At 41.3% G+C, this 12,974-nt stretch overlaps 1 long non-coding RNA gene across 1 annotated transcript; it reads right to left on the bottom strand.

Annotated features, from left to right (window-relative positions):
* Positions 1 to 974: 974 nt before the first annotated feature.
* On the bottom strand, positions 975 to 2,829 carry LOC114672106 (uncharacterized). The gene is made up of 3 exons (XR_003722309.2): positions 2,690 to 2,829; positions 1,639 to 1,722; positions 975 to 1,102 (listed from the first exon to the last, which is right to left on the bottom strand). It is a non-coding gene; the product is annotated as an uncharacterized LOC114672106 (long non-coding RNA).
* Between the last annotated feature and the right edge of the window lie 10,145 nt (positions 2,830 to 12,974).

The raw sequence follows: 12,974 nt of genomic DNA, 5'->3' as shown, positions 1-12,974 counted from the left end.
CCCTGTCTCTACTAAAAATACAAAAAAAAAAAAAAAAATAGGGCATGATGGCAGGTACCTGTAGTCCCAGCTACTCAGGAGGCTGAGGCAGGAGAATGGCATGAACCCGGGAGGTGGGGCTTGCAGTGAGCCGAGATCCCGCCACTGCACTCCAGCCTGAGCAACAGAGCAAGACTCTGTTTTTGTTTTTGTTTTTTTTAAAAAAAAAAAAAAAAAAAAAAGAATGTGCCTTTTTCCTAGTTTTGCTGGATTATTGTTTTATTTTGGCTTCATCCTCTTCCAGCAAATCAAGGGCATCTGGATAGTGAAGACCTACCGTAAACTCACCATAGTACCATAGTACCTTGGGCAACCCAGCCTCCCCCTCTGAAGGTCGGGTGTCTTGTAAAGGGCTGGTCCAAAGGCTCTCTGACCCCTTGTTTCCTCTTTTTGTTGCAGCAGGCCCTGCCTTTAGGACCAGGGCTGTCTCAGGGTCTAAGACCCCAGACTCCAAGGTTGTCCTCAGAAGTTGTCTGTCCCCTGTTCCCAAAGGCACAGCTTTCAATTCCCGAGAAGATTTTGAGCTGGTCCTCTGCCAGCTCAAGTTCAGCCTGGAAGATAACTCTCTTTTCCACAGCATGGACTTGGAACATGATCCACGTTTTGCTCTTTAAAACTGTGGCCCCTGGCTTGCCACCCTCCCTGGCCCATTGCTGCCTCTGTCTCTTCACCTTAGGCAGTTTTGCCTAACTAGTGGAGAAAAGTCTCGGTCTAAACTGCTAATAGTGCTCTTCCCTAAAGAACAAGATAAAAGATCCAAAAAACTTTTCCTTAAATTCCTGTCAAGCCTAGGGTCTACCCCCTACCCCTTCCCACATGAACATTGGAACTGAGATGGTTTCTCCATCATCCTCTGGATTTTCATTTAACAAAGTACTTGTTGCAAATGTGTACTTCTTCCCTAATGTGCGGAACTAGAAACTTGTCCATACATACCCCAGTCCTGTAGAAATAACTGTTCTTGGGCTTTAGGTTTTCCAGATTTCCCTCAGAGCTCTAGAAATTGAGTGATGGACAGTTGCTCTGCTTCTTCGGGTTGAAACTCTTGATATGTCCTTGTTTCCTGCAATTCCAAACTTAACACCTATAGTTTTCTCAGGCTTTTTTTGAAAAGTTCCTTCCTTTCTATTTCTATTCCACTCTATTTAGCTATTATTGTGCGGCACCCCCAGTGGTTCCTTTCCTCTCAGCATCACTGTAGCTTGCTGCACCCAGGACATGCCCTTGACTGGCACAAACCGTGACAGATAAGGCCACCTCCTCAGAAGCAGAACAACCTATTATCTTTTGGCAATGGGAGCTAACTTCACTGTTTTCTTACAATACCCGGTTTTTCCTATCTTTGGTTTCTTTTTGATTACCTCTCATCCATCTCAGTCACTCTTCTCCTCCCCTCCCTTGTGTCTACAATACCCCATTTTACCAAGTCTCCCATTTAACCTCCCCATCCTTTTCTTTCCCTTAAAGTCTCATATGATACTGCAGTCTTCATTTGTCTTCCCCCCAAAAAAAAAAATTTTTTTTTAAAGAATCCTTCCTTGACTCTTAAAGACTCCTAGGGATGCTGAGGCCTCCTCAGCATGATTTCCATATACTTACTTTCTCTGTTGGACTACAGACAACTTGAAAGCAGGAACTTTGGCAATGTTTCCCAGCACCAGCATCATGCCTGGTCCATAGTAGCTACCAATAAAAAAGTAAGCATCGTAAACCCAAAAGTATCTGAGAAAGGTCTCAATTAATTTAAAAAGTTTTTGTTTTGCCAAATAACACATGACACAGCCTCAGAAGGTCCGGAGGACATGTGCCCAAAGTGGTTAAGGCACAGCTTGGTTTTACACATTTTAGGGAGACATAAGACATCAATCAACATATGTGAGATGTACATTGGTTGGGTCTGGAAAGGCAGGATAACTCAAAGTGGGGGTTTCCAGGTCATAGGTAAATAAGAGACAAAAGGTTGCATTCTTTTGGGGTTTTGATCAACCTTTTACTAAAAACATAATTTACATGTGAGAAGGAGGTAGCTCAGGTGAACAGAGGGATGACTCTGAGTTCTGTCTATTCTTTGTCCCACGCCTGTGAAGATCAGCTATGGTGAAATTCAACAGAACTGTTTTAGAGTAAAGATCTTGAAGTCCTCGTAGGCAAATTGTGAGGAAAGTATGCAGTTTTTTGGGGGGAGGAGGGGAATAAAATGGGAGGCAGGTTTGCCTGATGCAGTTCCCAGCTTGGCTTTTCCCTTTGGCTTAGACTGATTTTCTTTTTGCAGCAGCATCACCTGCCACTGCTTTGTCTTATTCTTTCTATTCCAGAAGCCAGCTCATCTGTGCCCATTTCCTCCTTATTGGAACAATTGTTTGCATTCATTCATTTTCCTTCCCAAACCCCATTCTCTCCCATTTGTTGACAGCACCACTGTGATGCATGGAGGGGTGTTTCTGGTTTTAAAGACGTATTTGAGCATGTCTTTGGCAGCTCAGTCTGCCAGATACGGTGTCCTCTTTCCATGAATGACAGAGGATGGGTAACTCTGTTCTGCCATTGCCCCAAGTGGTTTTCACAATCTGCCCTTCTCCCCGCTGCCTCCCACCACTAGTAAAAACCCCAAACCAAGTTGCTGGGTTCACCAGGTCTAGGTGATACTCACCAACATACAGCCAGGCTTTCATTCCTCAGGAAAATTGTCAGTAATTTTGTGGTCTTATAATGATATATATTGGTTTCCATCCACGGTTGCTGGCTCATGATGTCAGAGGTGTTTGAACCACAGTGACTCCATCTTGAATAGAGGCTGGGTAAAATAAGGCTGAGACCTACTGGGCTGCATTCCCAGGAGATTAGGCATTCTTAGTCACAGGATGAGATAGGTTGGCATAAGGTAAAAGTCACAAAGGCCCTGCTGATAAAAGAGGTTGTGGTAAAGAAGCCAGACAAAACCCACCAAAACCAAGATGGTGATGAAAGTGACCTCTGGTCATCCTCACTGCTCATTATATGCTAATTATAATGCATTAGCATGCTAACAGACGCTCCCTCCACAACAGTTTACAAATGCCATGGCAACATCAGAAAGTTACCCTATAGGTTTTAAAAGGAGGAGAAACTCACAGCTCTGGGAATTGCCCACCCCTTTCCTGGAAAACTCATGAATAATTCACCTCTTGTTTAGCATATAATCAAGAAATAACTCAGGTCATGCATGGTGACTCACGCATTTTGGGAGGCAGAGGTGGGTGGATCACCTGAGGTGTCAGGAGTTCCACATCAGCCTGGCTAACATGGTGAAACCCCATCACTACTAAAAATTCAAAATTAGCCAGGCATAGTGGCATGTGCCTGTAGACACGAGAATCACTTAGAACCGGGAGGCGGAGGTTGCAGTGAGCCGAGATTGCACCATTGCACTCCAGCCTGGTCAACAGAGTGAGACTCTGTTTCAAAACAACAACAAAAACTGTAAGTATACTCAATTGAGCAGCCCATGCCGCTGCTCTATGGAGTAGCCATTCTTTTATTTCTTTACTTTCTTAATAAACTTAACTTTCACTTTACTTTATGGATTCACCTCAAATTCTTTCTTGCTCAAAATCCAAGAATCCCCTCTTGGTGTCTGGATGGGGACTCCTGTCCCATAACAGTAACTCCCATAGCCCTCCTTAGTTTTTTGCTATGTTGGGTGTGTCAGGCCTCAGGGGCTGGCCTCTGACCTTTTCCTACCCTCCTTTCACTCTAACATTCCCCTGCGTTTCCAATTGTGGGTCTTAAGACCCTCCCATGAGACAGTCCTACCCATACTCTGGGAGAAGGAATGCTGATGTCATGAAGCTTCCATAAAAACCCAAGAGGGCCAGGCACGGTTGGCTCACACCTGTAATCCCAGCACTTTGGGAGGCCGAGGTAGGTGGATGACTCCAGGCCAGGAGTTTGAGACCAGCCTGGCTAATATGGCGAAAATCCCATTTCCACTAAAAATACAAAAATTAACCAAGCATGGTGGCACATGCCTATAATCTCGGTTACTTGGAAGGCTGGGGCAAGAGAGTCGCTTGAACTCAGGAGGCAGAGGTTGCAGTGAGCCAAGATCATGCCACTGCACTCCAGCCTGGGCGACAGGGCAAGACTGTCTTAAAAAACAACAACAAAAAACAAAATCCAAGAGGACTGGATTCAGAGAGAATCCAGATAGCTGAACATGTGGAGATTCCTGAAAGGCGGTGCATGGAAGTTCCATGCCCCTTCCCCCATTCCTTGCACTATGTATCTCTTTATCTGTATCCTTTGGAATAAACCAATAAAGGTTGTTTCCCTGAGTTCTGTGAGCTGCTCCAGTAAATTAAACCCAAAGAGGGGGCTGTGGGAACCTCAACTTGAAGCTGATCGGTCAGAAGTTCCAGGGGCTGGACTTACAACTGGTAGGGATGGAGCAGTCGGGGACTGAGCCTGGAACTTGTGGGATCTGACACTATCTCTGGATTCCCAATACCCAGAATAGTGTTGGCACTGAATTAGAGGACAATAAGATGACGTCCACTGCTTGGTATGTGGGGAAACACCTCCCGACATCCACTATCTGGTCACAGACGTTGCTTCTGTATTTAGTTGTGGTTTGAGAGTAAAGCCCAGCTAATTTTTGTATTTTTTGTAGAGATACGGTTTCGGAGTGTTGTTCAGGCTGGTCTCAAACTCCTAAACTCAAGTGATTTGCCTGCCTTGGCCTCCTCAAGTCCTGGGATTCCAGGTGTGAGCCACCATGCCTAGCCCTTCAGTTCATTCTTAATGAATTCATGGAAATCGTCACCATCAACTGTGAGATCTTCACCATGAATATCTTTGAAGGACCCCTCTTTCCCTGAAGCCAGAGATTTTATTTTCTGAGTTTCTATCTACCTTATAGGCAAGAGGAAAATTAAACTAGTGTTAGTTTTTTTATCTTCCTTCTTCTCTTCACATTGTCCCAATTTTTCAGCTTCCATTAATAGCCTTTCAGCTTCAGCATGAATTCACCAATCCCCTGAGACCTGTGAAAGCAATGCCAAACTAGACACATTCTATTATAGTCAGCTCCCCGTGTACGATTCTTGGTTTTTCTCCACCAGGTTCTACTCTTTTTAGTCATCTAATGCAGTTGTCACCTGTCCCAATAGCACCACTCAAGCCCTCCAAAGGAGGCATGTTTTCCTCTTCCTAACTTGCAGGACTCATGGAAGTTCACATTATCTACCTTTAGGCTGTCAGGTCAACCCTCATGAGTAAAGCACCTCTCAAGAGATAGGAGAGTCTTCCTCCCACCCTAGAAAAAGATAAGCAATTCAATCAATCTGCTGGCTGATGGAAACAAATTGGATCATTACATTACAGCCTAATTAGAATGAATTTCCAAAATAGATTAAAATTAAAGTCTTGCAAAACTCTCTCTCTTTCTCTCTCGCTCTCTCACACACACACGCAAATACTTGCAACAGGTCAGGCATGGTGGCTCATGACTGTAATCCCAGGACTTTGGGAGGCCGAGATGGGCGGATCACTTGAGATCAGGAGTTCGAGACCAGTCTGGCCAACATGGAGAAACCCTGTCTCTACTTAAAAAAAAAAAAAAAAAAAAAAATTAGCTGGGCATGGTGGTGAGCGCCTGTAATCCCAGCTACTCAGGAGGCTGAGGCATAAGAATCACTTGAACCTGGGAGGTGGAGGTTGCAGTGAGCCAAGATTGTACCACTGCACTCCATCCTGGGCAACAGAGTAAGACTCTATCTCAAAAAAATAAAATAAAATAAAATAGAAATGAAAATAAAAATAAATAAAAATCAGGAGTGTAAGTTGGCCCCTTTGTGGAGGGCAGATGGGCAATCTTCAATAAAATCTGAATAAGCAACTCCACTCCTACACTATAGCGCAAGAACAGTATAATTATATTAAATTGAATATAGGATTCCTCAACAGCATTTGATTTTATAAAATGGTGAGGGGCAGGAAGTGAGGGGGAAAAGCCTTAAATTCCCTTTGGTAGAGACCTGGTTAAATCATGACATATCTGTACAATGAAACACTGAATTTCAAGGAATCTAAGACTCCACCAGTTTTAAGACATCTCATTAGTTTATGTTCTAAGTAGAAAAAAATGCCAATAAAACTATAATATGCCACTGATATCTATGATGCACAATTTTTTTAACATATTAATATGCCTGAAATTTGGGATGTATCTTAGAATTTATAAAAAGCATTCTGTGCAGTTTTTGTTTTGTTTTTAGTATAAGAAAGACTGGGTGCAGTGGCTCATGCCTATATTCCCAGCTCTTCAGGTGGCCAGGGCCGGAGGATCACTTAAAGCCAGTTCAAGATCAGCCTAGGCAACAACATAGCAAGACCCCATTTTTGTAATTTTTTTTTTTTTTTTTTAGCTGGGTATGGTGCCTTATGCCTGTAGTCCCAGCTACCTGGGAGGCGGAGGCAGGAGGATCACTTGGGCAAGAGTGAGACCGTCTTTTTTTTTTTTTGAGACATAACCTTGCTCCGTCGCCCAGGCTAGAGTACAGTGGCATGATTTTGGCTTACTGCAACCTCCACTTCCCGGGTTCAAGCAATTCTCCTAACTCAGCCTCCCGAGTAACTGGGATTACAGGTGCCCGCGACCATGCCCGGCTAATTTTTGTATTTTTAGTAGAGACGGGGTTTTACCATGTTGGCCAGGCTGGCCTCAAACTCCTGACCTCGTGATTCACCCGCCTCGGCCTCTCAAAGTGCTGGGATTAAAGGAGTGAGCCACTATGCCTGGAACACCCTGTCTCTTTTTAAAAAAAAAAAAAAAAAAAAAAGGCATATCAATATTTGACATGGAAATGGTGATTTACAAAAGGCTGAATATTTGTAATGACATCTGGAAAAAAATAAAAAGGAAAGAAAGCCTGAATAGAATCATTTCACTTTTGTAAATCAATGCAAAAAATAGTAAAGACTATACATCAAAATGCTAACCATGGTTATCTCTAGCCATAGTTTAATTCAAGTTTTGCATTCTTTTAATCACACCTATTCACTACTCTTGTAATTGGATACTCAATAAAATATTACCAATTCCTTTTCAAAGACCTGGGACACTGGGTCTAGAAACAGATACTGCTGACTACTTTCTTTGTGGCCCTGGCCCATGTTTCTTTTGCCCTCTGCCTTCTGTGTTTGGCACTCGCATTGACCCTTAGTGCTTCTGTCAGACCAAAAGGCAAAGCACATGATACAATCAAGTGATGTGGGGATGGGAGCGTTAAGGTAGTAGTTAAGGTAATGTCTTTGAAATCCAATTTATGTATAGGCCAGGCGTGGTGGCTCACACCTGTAATCCCACCACTTTGGGAGGCCGAGGCAGGTGGATCACTTGAGGTCAGGAGTTCGAGACTAGCTTGGCCAACACAGTGAAACCCCATCTCTATTACAAATAATAATAATAATAAATTAGCTGCGTGTAGTGGCACATGCCTGTAATCCCAACTACTCAGGAGGCTGAGACAGGAGAATCACTTGAACCCGGGAGGCAGAGGTTGCAGTGAGCCACGAACGTGCCACTGCACTCCAGCCTGGATGACAGAATGAGACTCTGTCTCGAAATAAAAAAAAAAATATAGCCGGGCGCGGTGGCTCACGCCTGTAATCCCAGCACTTTGGGAGGCCAAGGCGGGCGGATCACAAGGTCAGGAGATCGAGACCACGGTGAAACCCCGTCTCTACTAAAAATACAAAAAATTAGCCGGGCGCGGTTGTGGGCGCCTGTAGTCCCAGCTACTCGGGAGGCTGAGGCAGGAGAATGGCGTGAACCCGGGAGGCGGAGCTTGCAGTGAGCCGAGATCGCGCCACTGCACTCCAGCCTGGGTGACAGGGCCAGACTCCGTCTCAAAAAAAAAAAAAAAAAAAATATATATATATATATATAATAAGCCAATTTTCGCCAATTCCTACTCTAATAGGAATTGTTAATTATAATCAATAACACTACTTAGTGCACAGAGTTTTTAAGGACTGTAAATCAGTTCTTACCACCTCACAGATGAGGAAACAGATACAAAGGTTAAATAACAATGGAATTCACACAACGAATACCTTACACCAGTCTAGTTTCAAAGCATAACTTTTAAATACTCTCGAATTCCATTCTATGCAAATACTGTACAAGTTTACATCAATTGGGATTCTCACTGTAGTTGACTGTAACTGTGATTCTGTACAAATCTTTGAAGTCTCCAAAAAACCTTTGAAATAAACTCAGACCAAAAAAAGTTATTTTTATGAGGCAACCCAAAACTGGTGTTTCCATACTTCTGAAGTTCTAGTTCATTCTTGTTTCTTCAGAAATCAACCTAAAAAACCAGATAAATTTAAAAACAAATTAACACTAGGACAAACCTGGCACTCTTGAATTTGCTAACTTACCTACCCAACTAATCTAAATCCTATAAGGCACAGGTAGGCCACGAAAAAGGAAGTACCACTCCTTGAAAAGAACTATTTGAAGTAAACTGGTAAATGGAGTATTTTAAGTCATTAATAAAAACATTCTCTTTTGAACAGGAAGTAACCAGAAAATATGCTCTTCCCTCTTCTTTAACTGAAATATCTAGAACTCCACCCAATTTACTTGACTTTTTCTAAAAATAAAGGCTATTTCTTAAACAAAAAGGAACTAAGGCTGTATTTAACTCAATTTTGTTGCTGAGCTGTTGAAACACAAATAAGTGCCTTTCCTTCATTCTGTGGTAATTGGCTCCATACTTTGCTAGTGGTCACTTCTTTGCAAGTGTCAAAACTATTCTAAAGTTGGCTCCTCTGAGACTTCCATCACCTCACTAAGATACAAACCTATCATATGCTGCCAAAGGGTCCCTTTAGGTCAATTCAGGCCTCTTTTCAAGTTCCACAACTTTAAGGAATTCTTCCATCAAGAGACTTTGGCAGTGCCTATGCAAGACTATGACAGGTGAGGTTCAAGATACCTTCCAATTTCAGGTGTTTTACCACCTATAGGTAATAGGACCCAAAGAAACACTTCAAGTAAGGGCAGAACACCCACTCACCCTCAGGGCATTTTCACTAGTTAGAAAAACTGTAAAAACACTTACAAAATTGGATGAAAATTAGTAACACAGAGCATTTCCTTCTTTTTACAACACGTTTCCGAAGTTTTTTTTTTTTCCCCAACTCTCATACTTAAATTGACTGGATTCCTTTGCCTTCCTGTAAACACTTCAGTCTCTTTAGTTTACAGCCTCTAATCTGTCTTTGGCAGAGTAGCTTTCAGAGTAGCTGTAGAGATGGCTTAAAAAGAATTACACCCACTTTTAACCTGCTTGTGAGATTAAAATAATTTGCAAGGATAATCAGTAAGTCATTTCATCAGCTACAGCTGCAATCTTCAAGTCAAAATTTTTCATCTAAAAATCTGCAGTTATTTTTAAGGTTTAATAACCCTAAGTAGCAAGAGATTGATGACTTTGAAAAAAGGAAACATCCATGCTCTCCCGTAACTGAGAAGTGCGGGTTAAATTCTTCAATAAACGATTTATTGGAAGTTTTCTCTTAATAAACTGTCAATTTCCTCCTGAAGAGAACCTCTCCTGTTGTTTGTATTTTCACTTAGAAGTACTCAGCATACAAAGTATTTAATTCAACATGACTTCCAGCTCTAGCATTTGACTGGAATGCTAGAGAGGTCAGTCCAATTGTTAATACTGGATTGTGTATCAACAAAATCTACTGAATTTTGTTGATATACTGTGACTAAGTGCCGCTCCATCTTCAACGTATACTGTTATGAACAAAATACAGAGGTCTGAAGCACACACAATATCCCTGCCACATATATTGATTTGCCTGTGAATAGTGACCAATGAACATCTGCCTTAAGAAAAGCTTTATCCAATCCAGGCTTCCCATACATTTTTCAGAAGATCCTGATTTAGGCTTTAGCACCTAAGTAAAGGCTTGGCAAATATGCAAGAAATATACTACAAAGCTTAGAACACAAAATCAAATTAAAACCAAATTATCTGTAGTTGTTAATGAAAAGTTCTTTTTATTAAAAAAGTGGAAGTTTCATTAGAAATTCTGAATATTGATCAGGTTTGGTGGCCAATGCCTGTAATCCCAGCACTTTGGGAGGTTGAAATGGGTGGATCACCTAAAGCCAGGAATTCCAGAGCAGCCTGGCTAACATGCTGAAACCCCCGCTCTACCAAAAATACAAAAATTATCTGGGCATGGTAGTGCACGCCTTTAGTCCCAGCTACTTGGGAGGCTGAAGGATGAGAACTGCTTGAACGCAGGAGGCAGAGGTTGCAATGAGCCAAGATCATGCCACTGCACTCTAGCCTGGGCAACAGAGCGAGACCCTGTCTCAAAAAACAAAACAGCCAGGCACGGTGGCTCATGCCTGTAATCCCAGCACTTTGGGAGGTCGAGGCAGGTGGATCACCTGAGGTCAGGAGTTCGAGACCAGCCTGGCCAACATAGTGAAACCCCGTCTCTACTAAAAATACAAAAAATTAGCAGGGCGTGGTGGTGGGCGCCTGTAATCCTAGCTACTCAGAAGGCTGAGTCAGGAGAATGGCTTGAACCCGGGAGGCGGAGGATGCAGTGAGCCGAGATAGCGCCACTGCACTCCAGCCTGGGCAACACAGTGAGATTCGTCTCAAAAACAAACACAAAATTCTGAATTTTCAGGTAAGTACACAAATCAATTGTCTTATCTCTAAACAAAGATGTGTTTAGCTCACCAATCATGAAGGCCTAAACATGTTGTCATGTAATGGGAAAAATACAAAATCCACACATTTTCAGCCCATTTATTTCCAAAAGAACCCCAGCAGTCGGAGCACTCTGACAATGTCTAAACACGTGCTTACCTTAGTACTCTCAGAGTGCAGCTGCCATATGAAGCAACATTTCTTTGTGGGTTACGTGTAACACAAAGAATTCAATATGCAAAGTTCCCAAAATAAAACAAAAATTTACTTGGACGTTATTCATTGGCTAATAGAACATTTTAGTCCCAATCCAAAAAAAATCTAGGAAAATGTCAAGAACCAAGTTAACCAAGACCACTTTAAACAGAATCTTCATTCTAGGTATATGAAAACCGTTTCTTTAAATTAGAGATCTTTTTGGTCCTAAAATCTAGAACTGAATCAGCTACAACTGCAAACAAGGTGATTAGTGCAAAGCAATACAACTGTCCAAAGATAAGCTACTTCCCATTTTCCCTACTCAGTAACGCATTATTAAAATCCTTAATATTAGCCCTTCAATTTCCATGCATCTACCCAGTAACGCCTAAAGCAACTATTTAAGGAATAAAGCCACACAAGGTCAGAGTAATTGAGCACCTAGTATGAACCAATTATCTAGATTTCTAAAAGTCCATAATGAATCAGAACTCAGATAAGTTACCACCATTTATCTTTTATATATATACTTTCTTGCATATACAAGTCTCAGGAAGAGTAATGTCATACAAGAGCACTAGGAATTGCCACATACTCCCAAATGGGCAGCAAAAGGAACAAACATTACTGATTTAAAACAGTACATACATACTAACTCAAAAAAATAATTTGGCAAATCATTTTCTAACTTGTGTGGGTAATTTTTTCCCTTCCATTTAGAAGTGAACAACTGGCTACCAGTTTAGTACAGAAGTAATCAATAGCACAAAAGCTAAATTCTGTCCAAATGGGCATTCTAACCTCTTAAAAAAAAAAAGGGGGGGGGGCACTTTCCAGGAACCATTAAGTTCTGCCCCAGTCCAACCTATGGAGTTTACCTATATAAAATGTTCATAATTCTCATCTCATGGAAAAATCTCTTTGCACAACACAAAGGACTTACACAAAGGGATCTGAAAATGTCACTAAATGTGAAATACTAAACTATAATCATGGTATTTCTGTAACACATTATACACCCCTTAACAGCTTTCAGAATATATTTTATGTTGCTGGCTACATATTCAGAAAATAACAAAACATGTTTTACTAACAAGTTTTATCTTGCCCTTACTTTGACTAGAGATGTAAAGTATGCTTTAAAATTACTTCTAATTTCAGAGCTTCCTGTCAGGTAGACCACTTAATTTGAACCTAGAACTAAACTTCTATTTTTGAGACACAGCCTATCACCCAGGCTGGAGTGCAGTTCTGGGGTCAGCAAACATTTCTGTGAAGGGTAGTATCTTATGCTGGGCTGCCTACATTTTTTTGTGAGTTTTTTTTTTTTTAATCCTATACAAGCCTAAAAAACCATTTTTAACCCAGGGTTGCACCAAACCAAACCAAACAGGTCACAGGCTGACTTTGCTGACCCCTGGCTTACATATAGCATTTTATTTAAATGGCATTCATTTCCAATGTTCATTATTTTCATCTGTGACCAAAATCTTCATGGTTTTAGCAAGTTATAGTCTAACCATTTCCTAAACTTAAGCTTCTCATGTTTAGATTACAACCATGCTCTCTCTATATTCTTGAAATTACCGACTTCCTCAGCCTGATTTATTTCAATCACTTCACATAACCCCCAAATTTGAACTTAAAAGTCAAACAAGATTAAGTGGTAATCCCAGGGCACAGCTTGGGCCAAATAACAACCCAAATTTCTGGGAAGCTGCCACTTACTATTAATCTCAACCTGACAATTATCTTGCATTGATCAATCATTTAATTACTATGATCCAGTTCAAATATGTATCATTTTACTGCCTTGTCACCAGTTATGCCATAGAAAGCACAGTAAATAATGAACTTTCTGGGCTTTTCTTAGTCAATCTGAAGATCTGGCTTGTACATGTTCAGACTTGCTAAAACTTTACATATTTATCTCAGTGTAATCCAAACATCTGGGTTATAATCTATTTTCTAAGTGTTTACTTTCTTAAGTAGAATTACATGCAC

Source organism: Macaca mulatta, chromosome 1, assembly GCF_049350105.2.
Source record: "Macaca mulatta isolate MMU2019108-1 chromosome 1, T2T-MMU8v2.0, whole genome shotgun sequence".
NCBI classification, from domain to species: Eukaryota; Metazoa; Chordata; class Mammalia; order Primates; family Cercopithecidae; genus Macaca; species Macaca mulatta.
The sequence above is the reverse complement of the archived record's forward strand: the minus strand, read 5'-3'. Positions and strand labels throughout refer to the sequence as shown.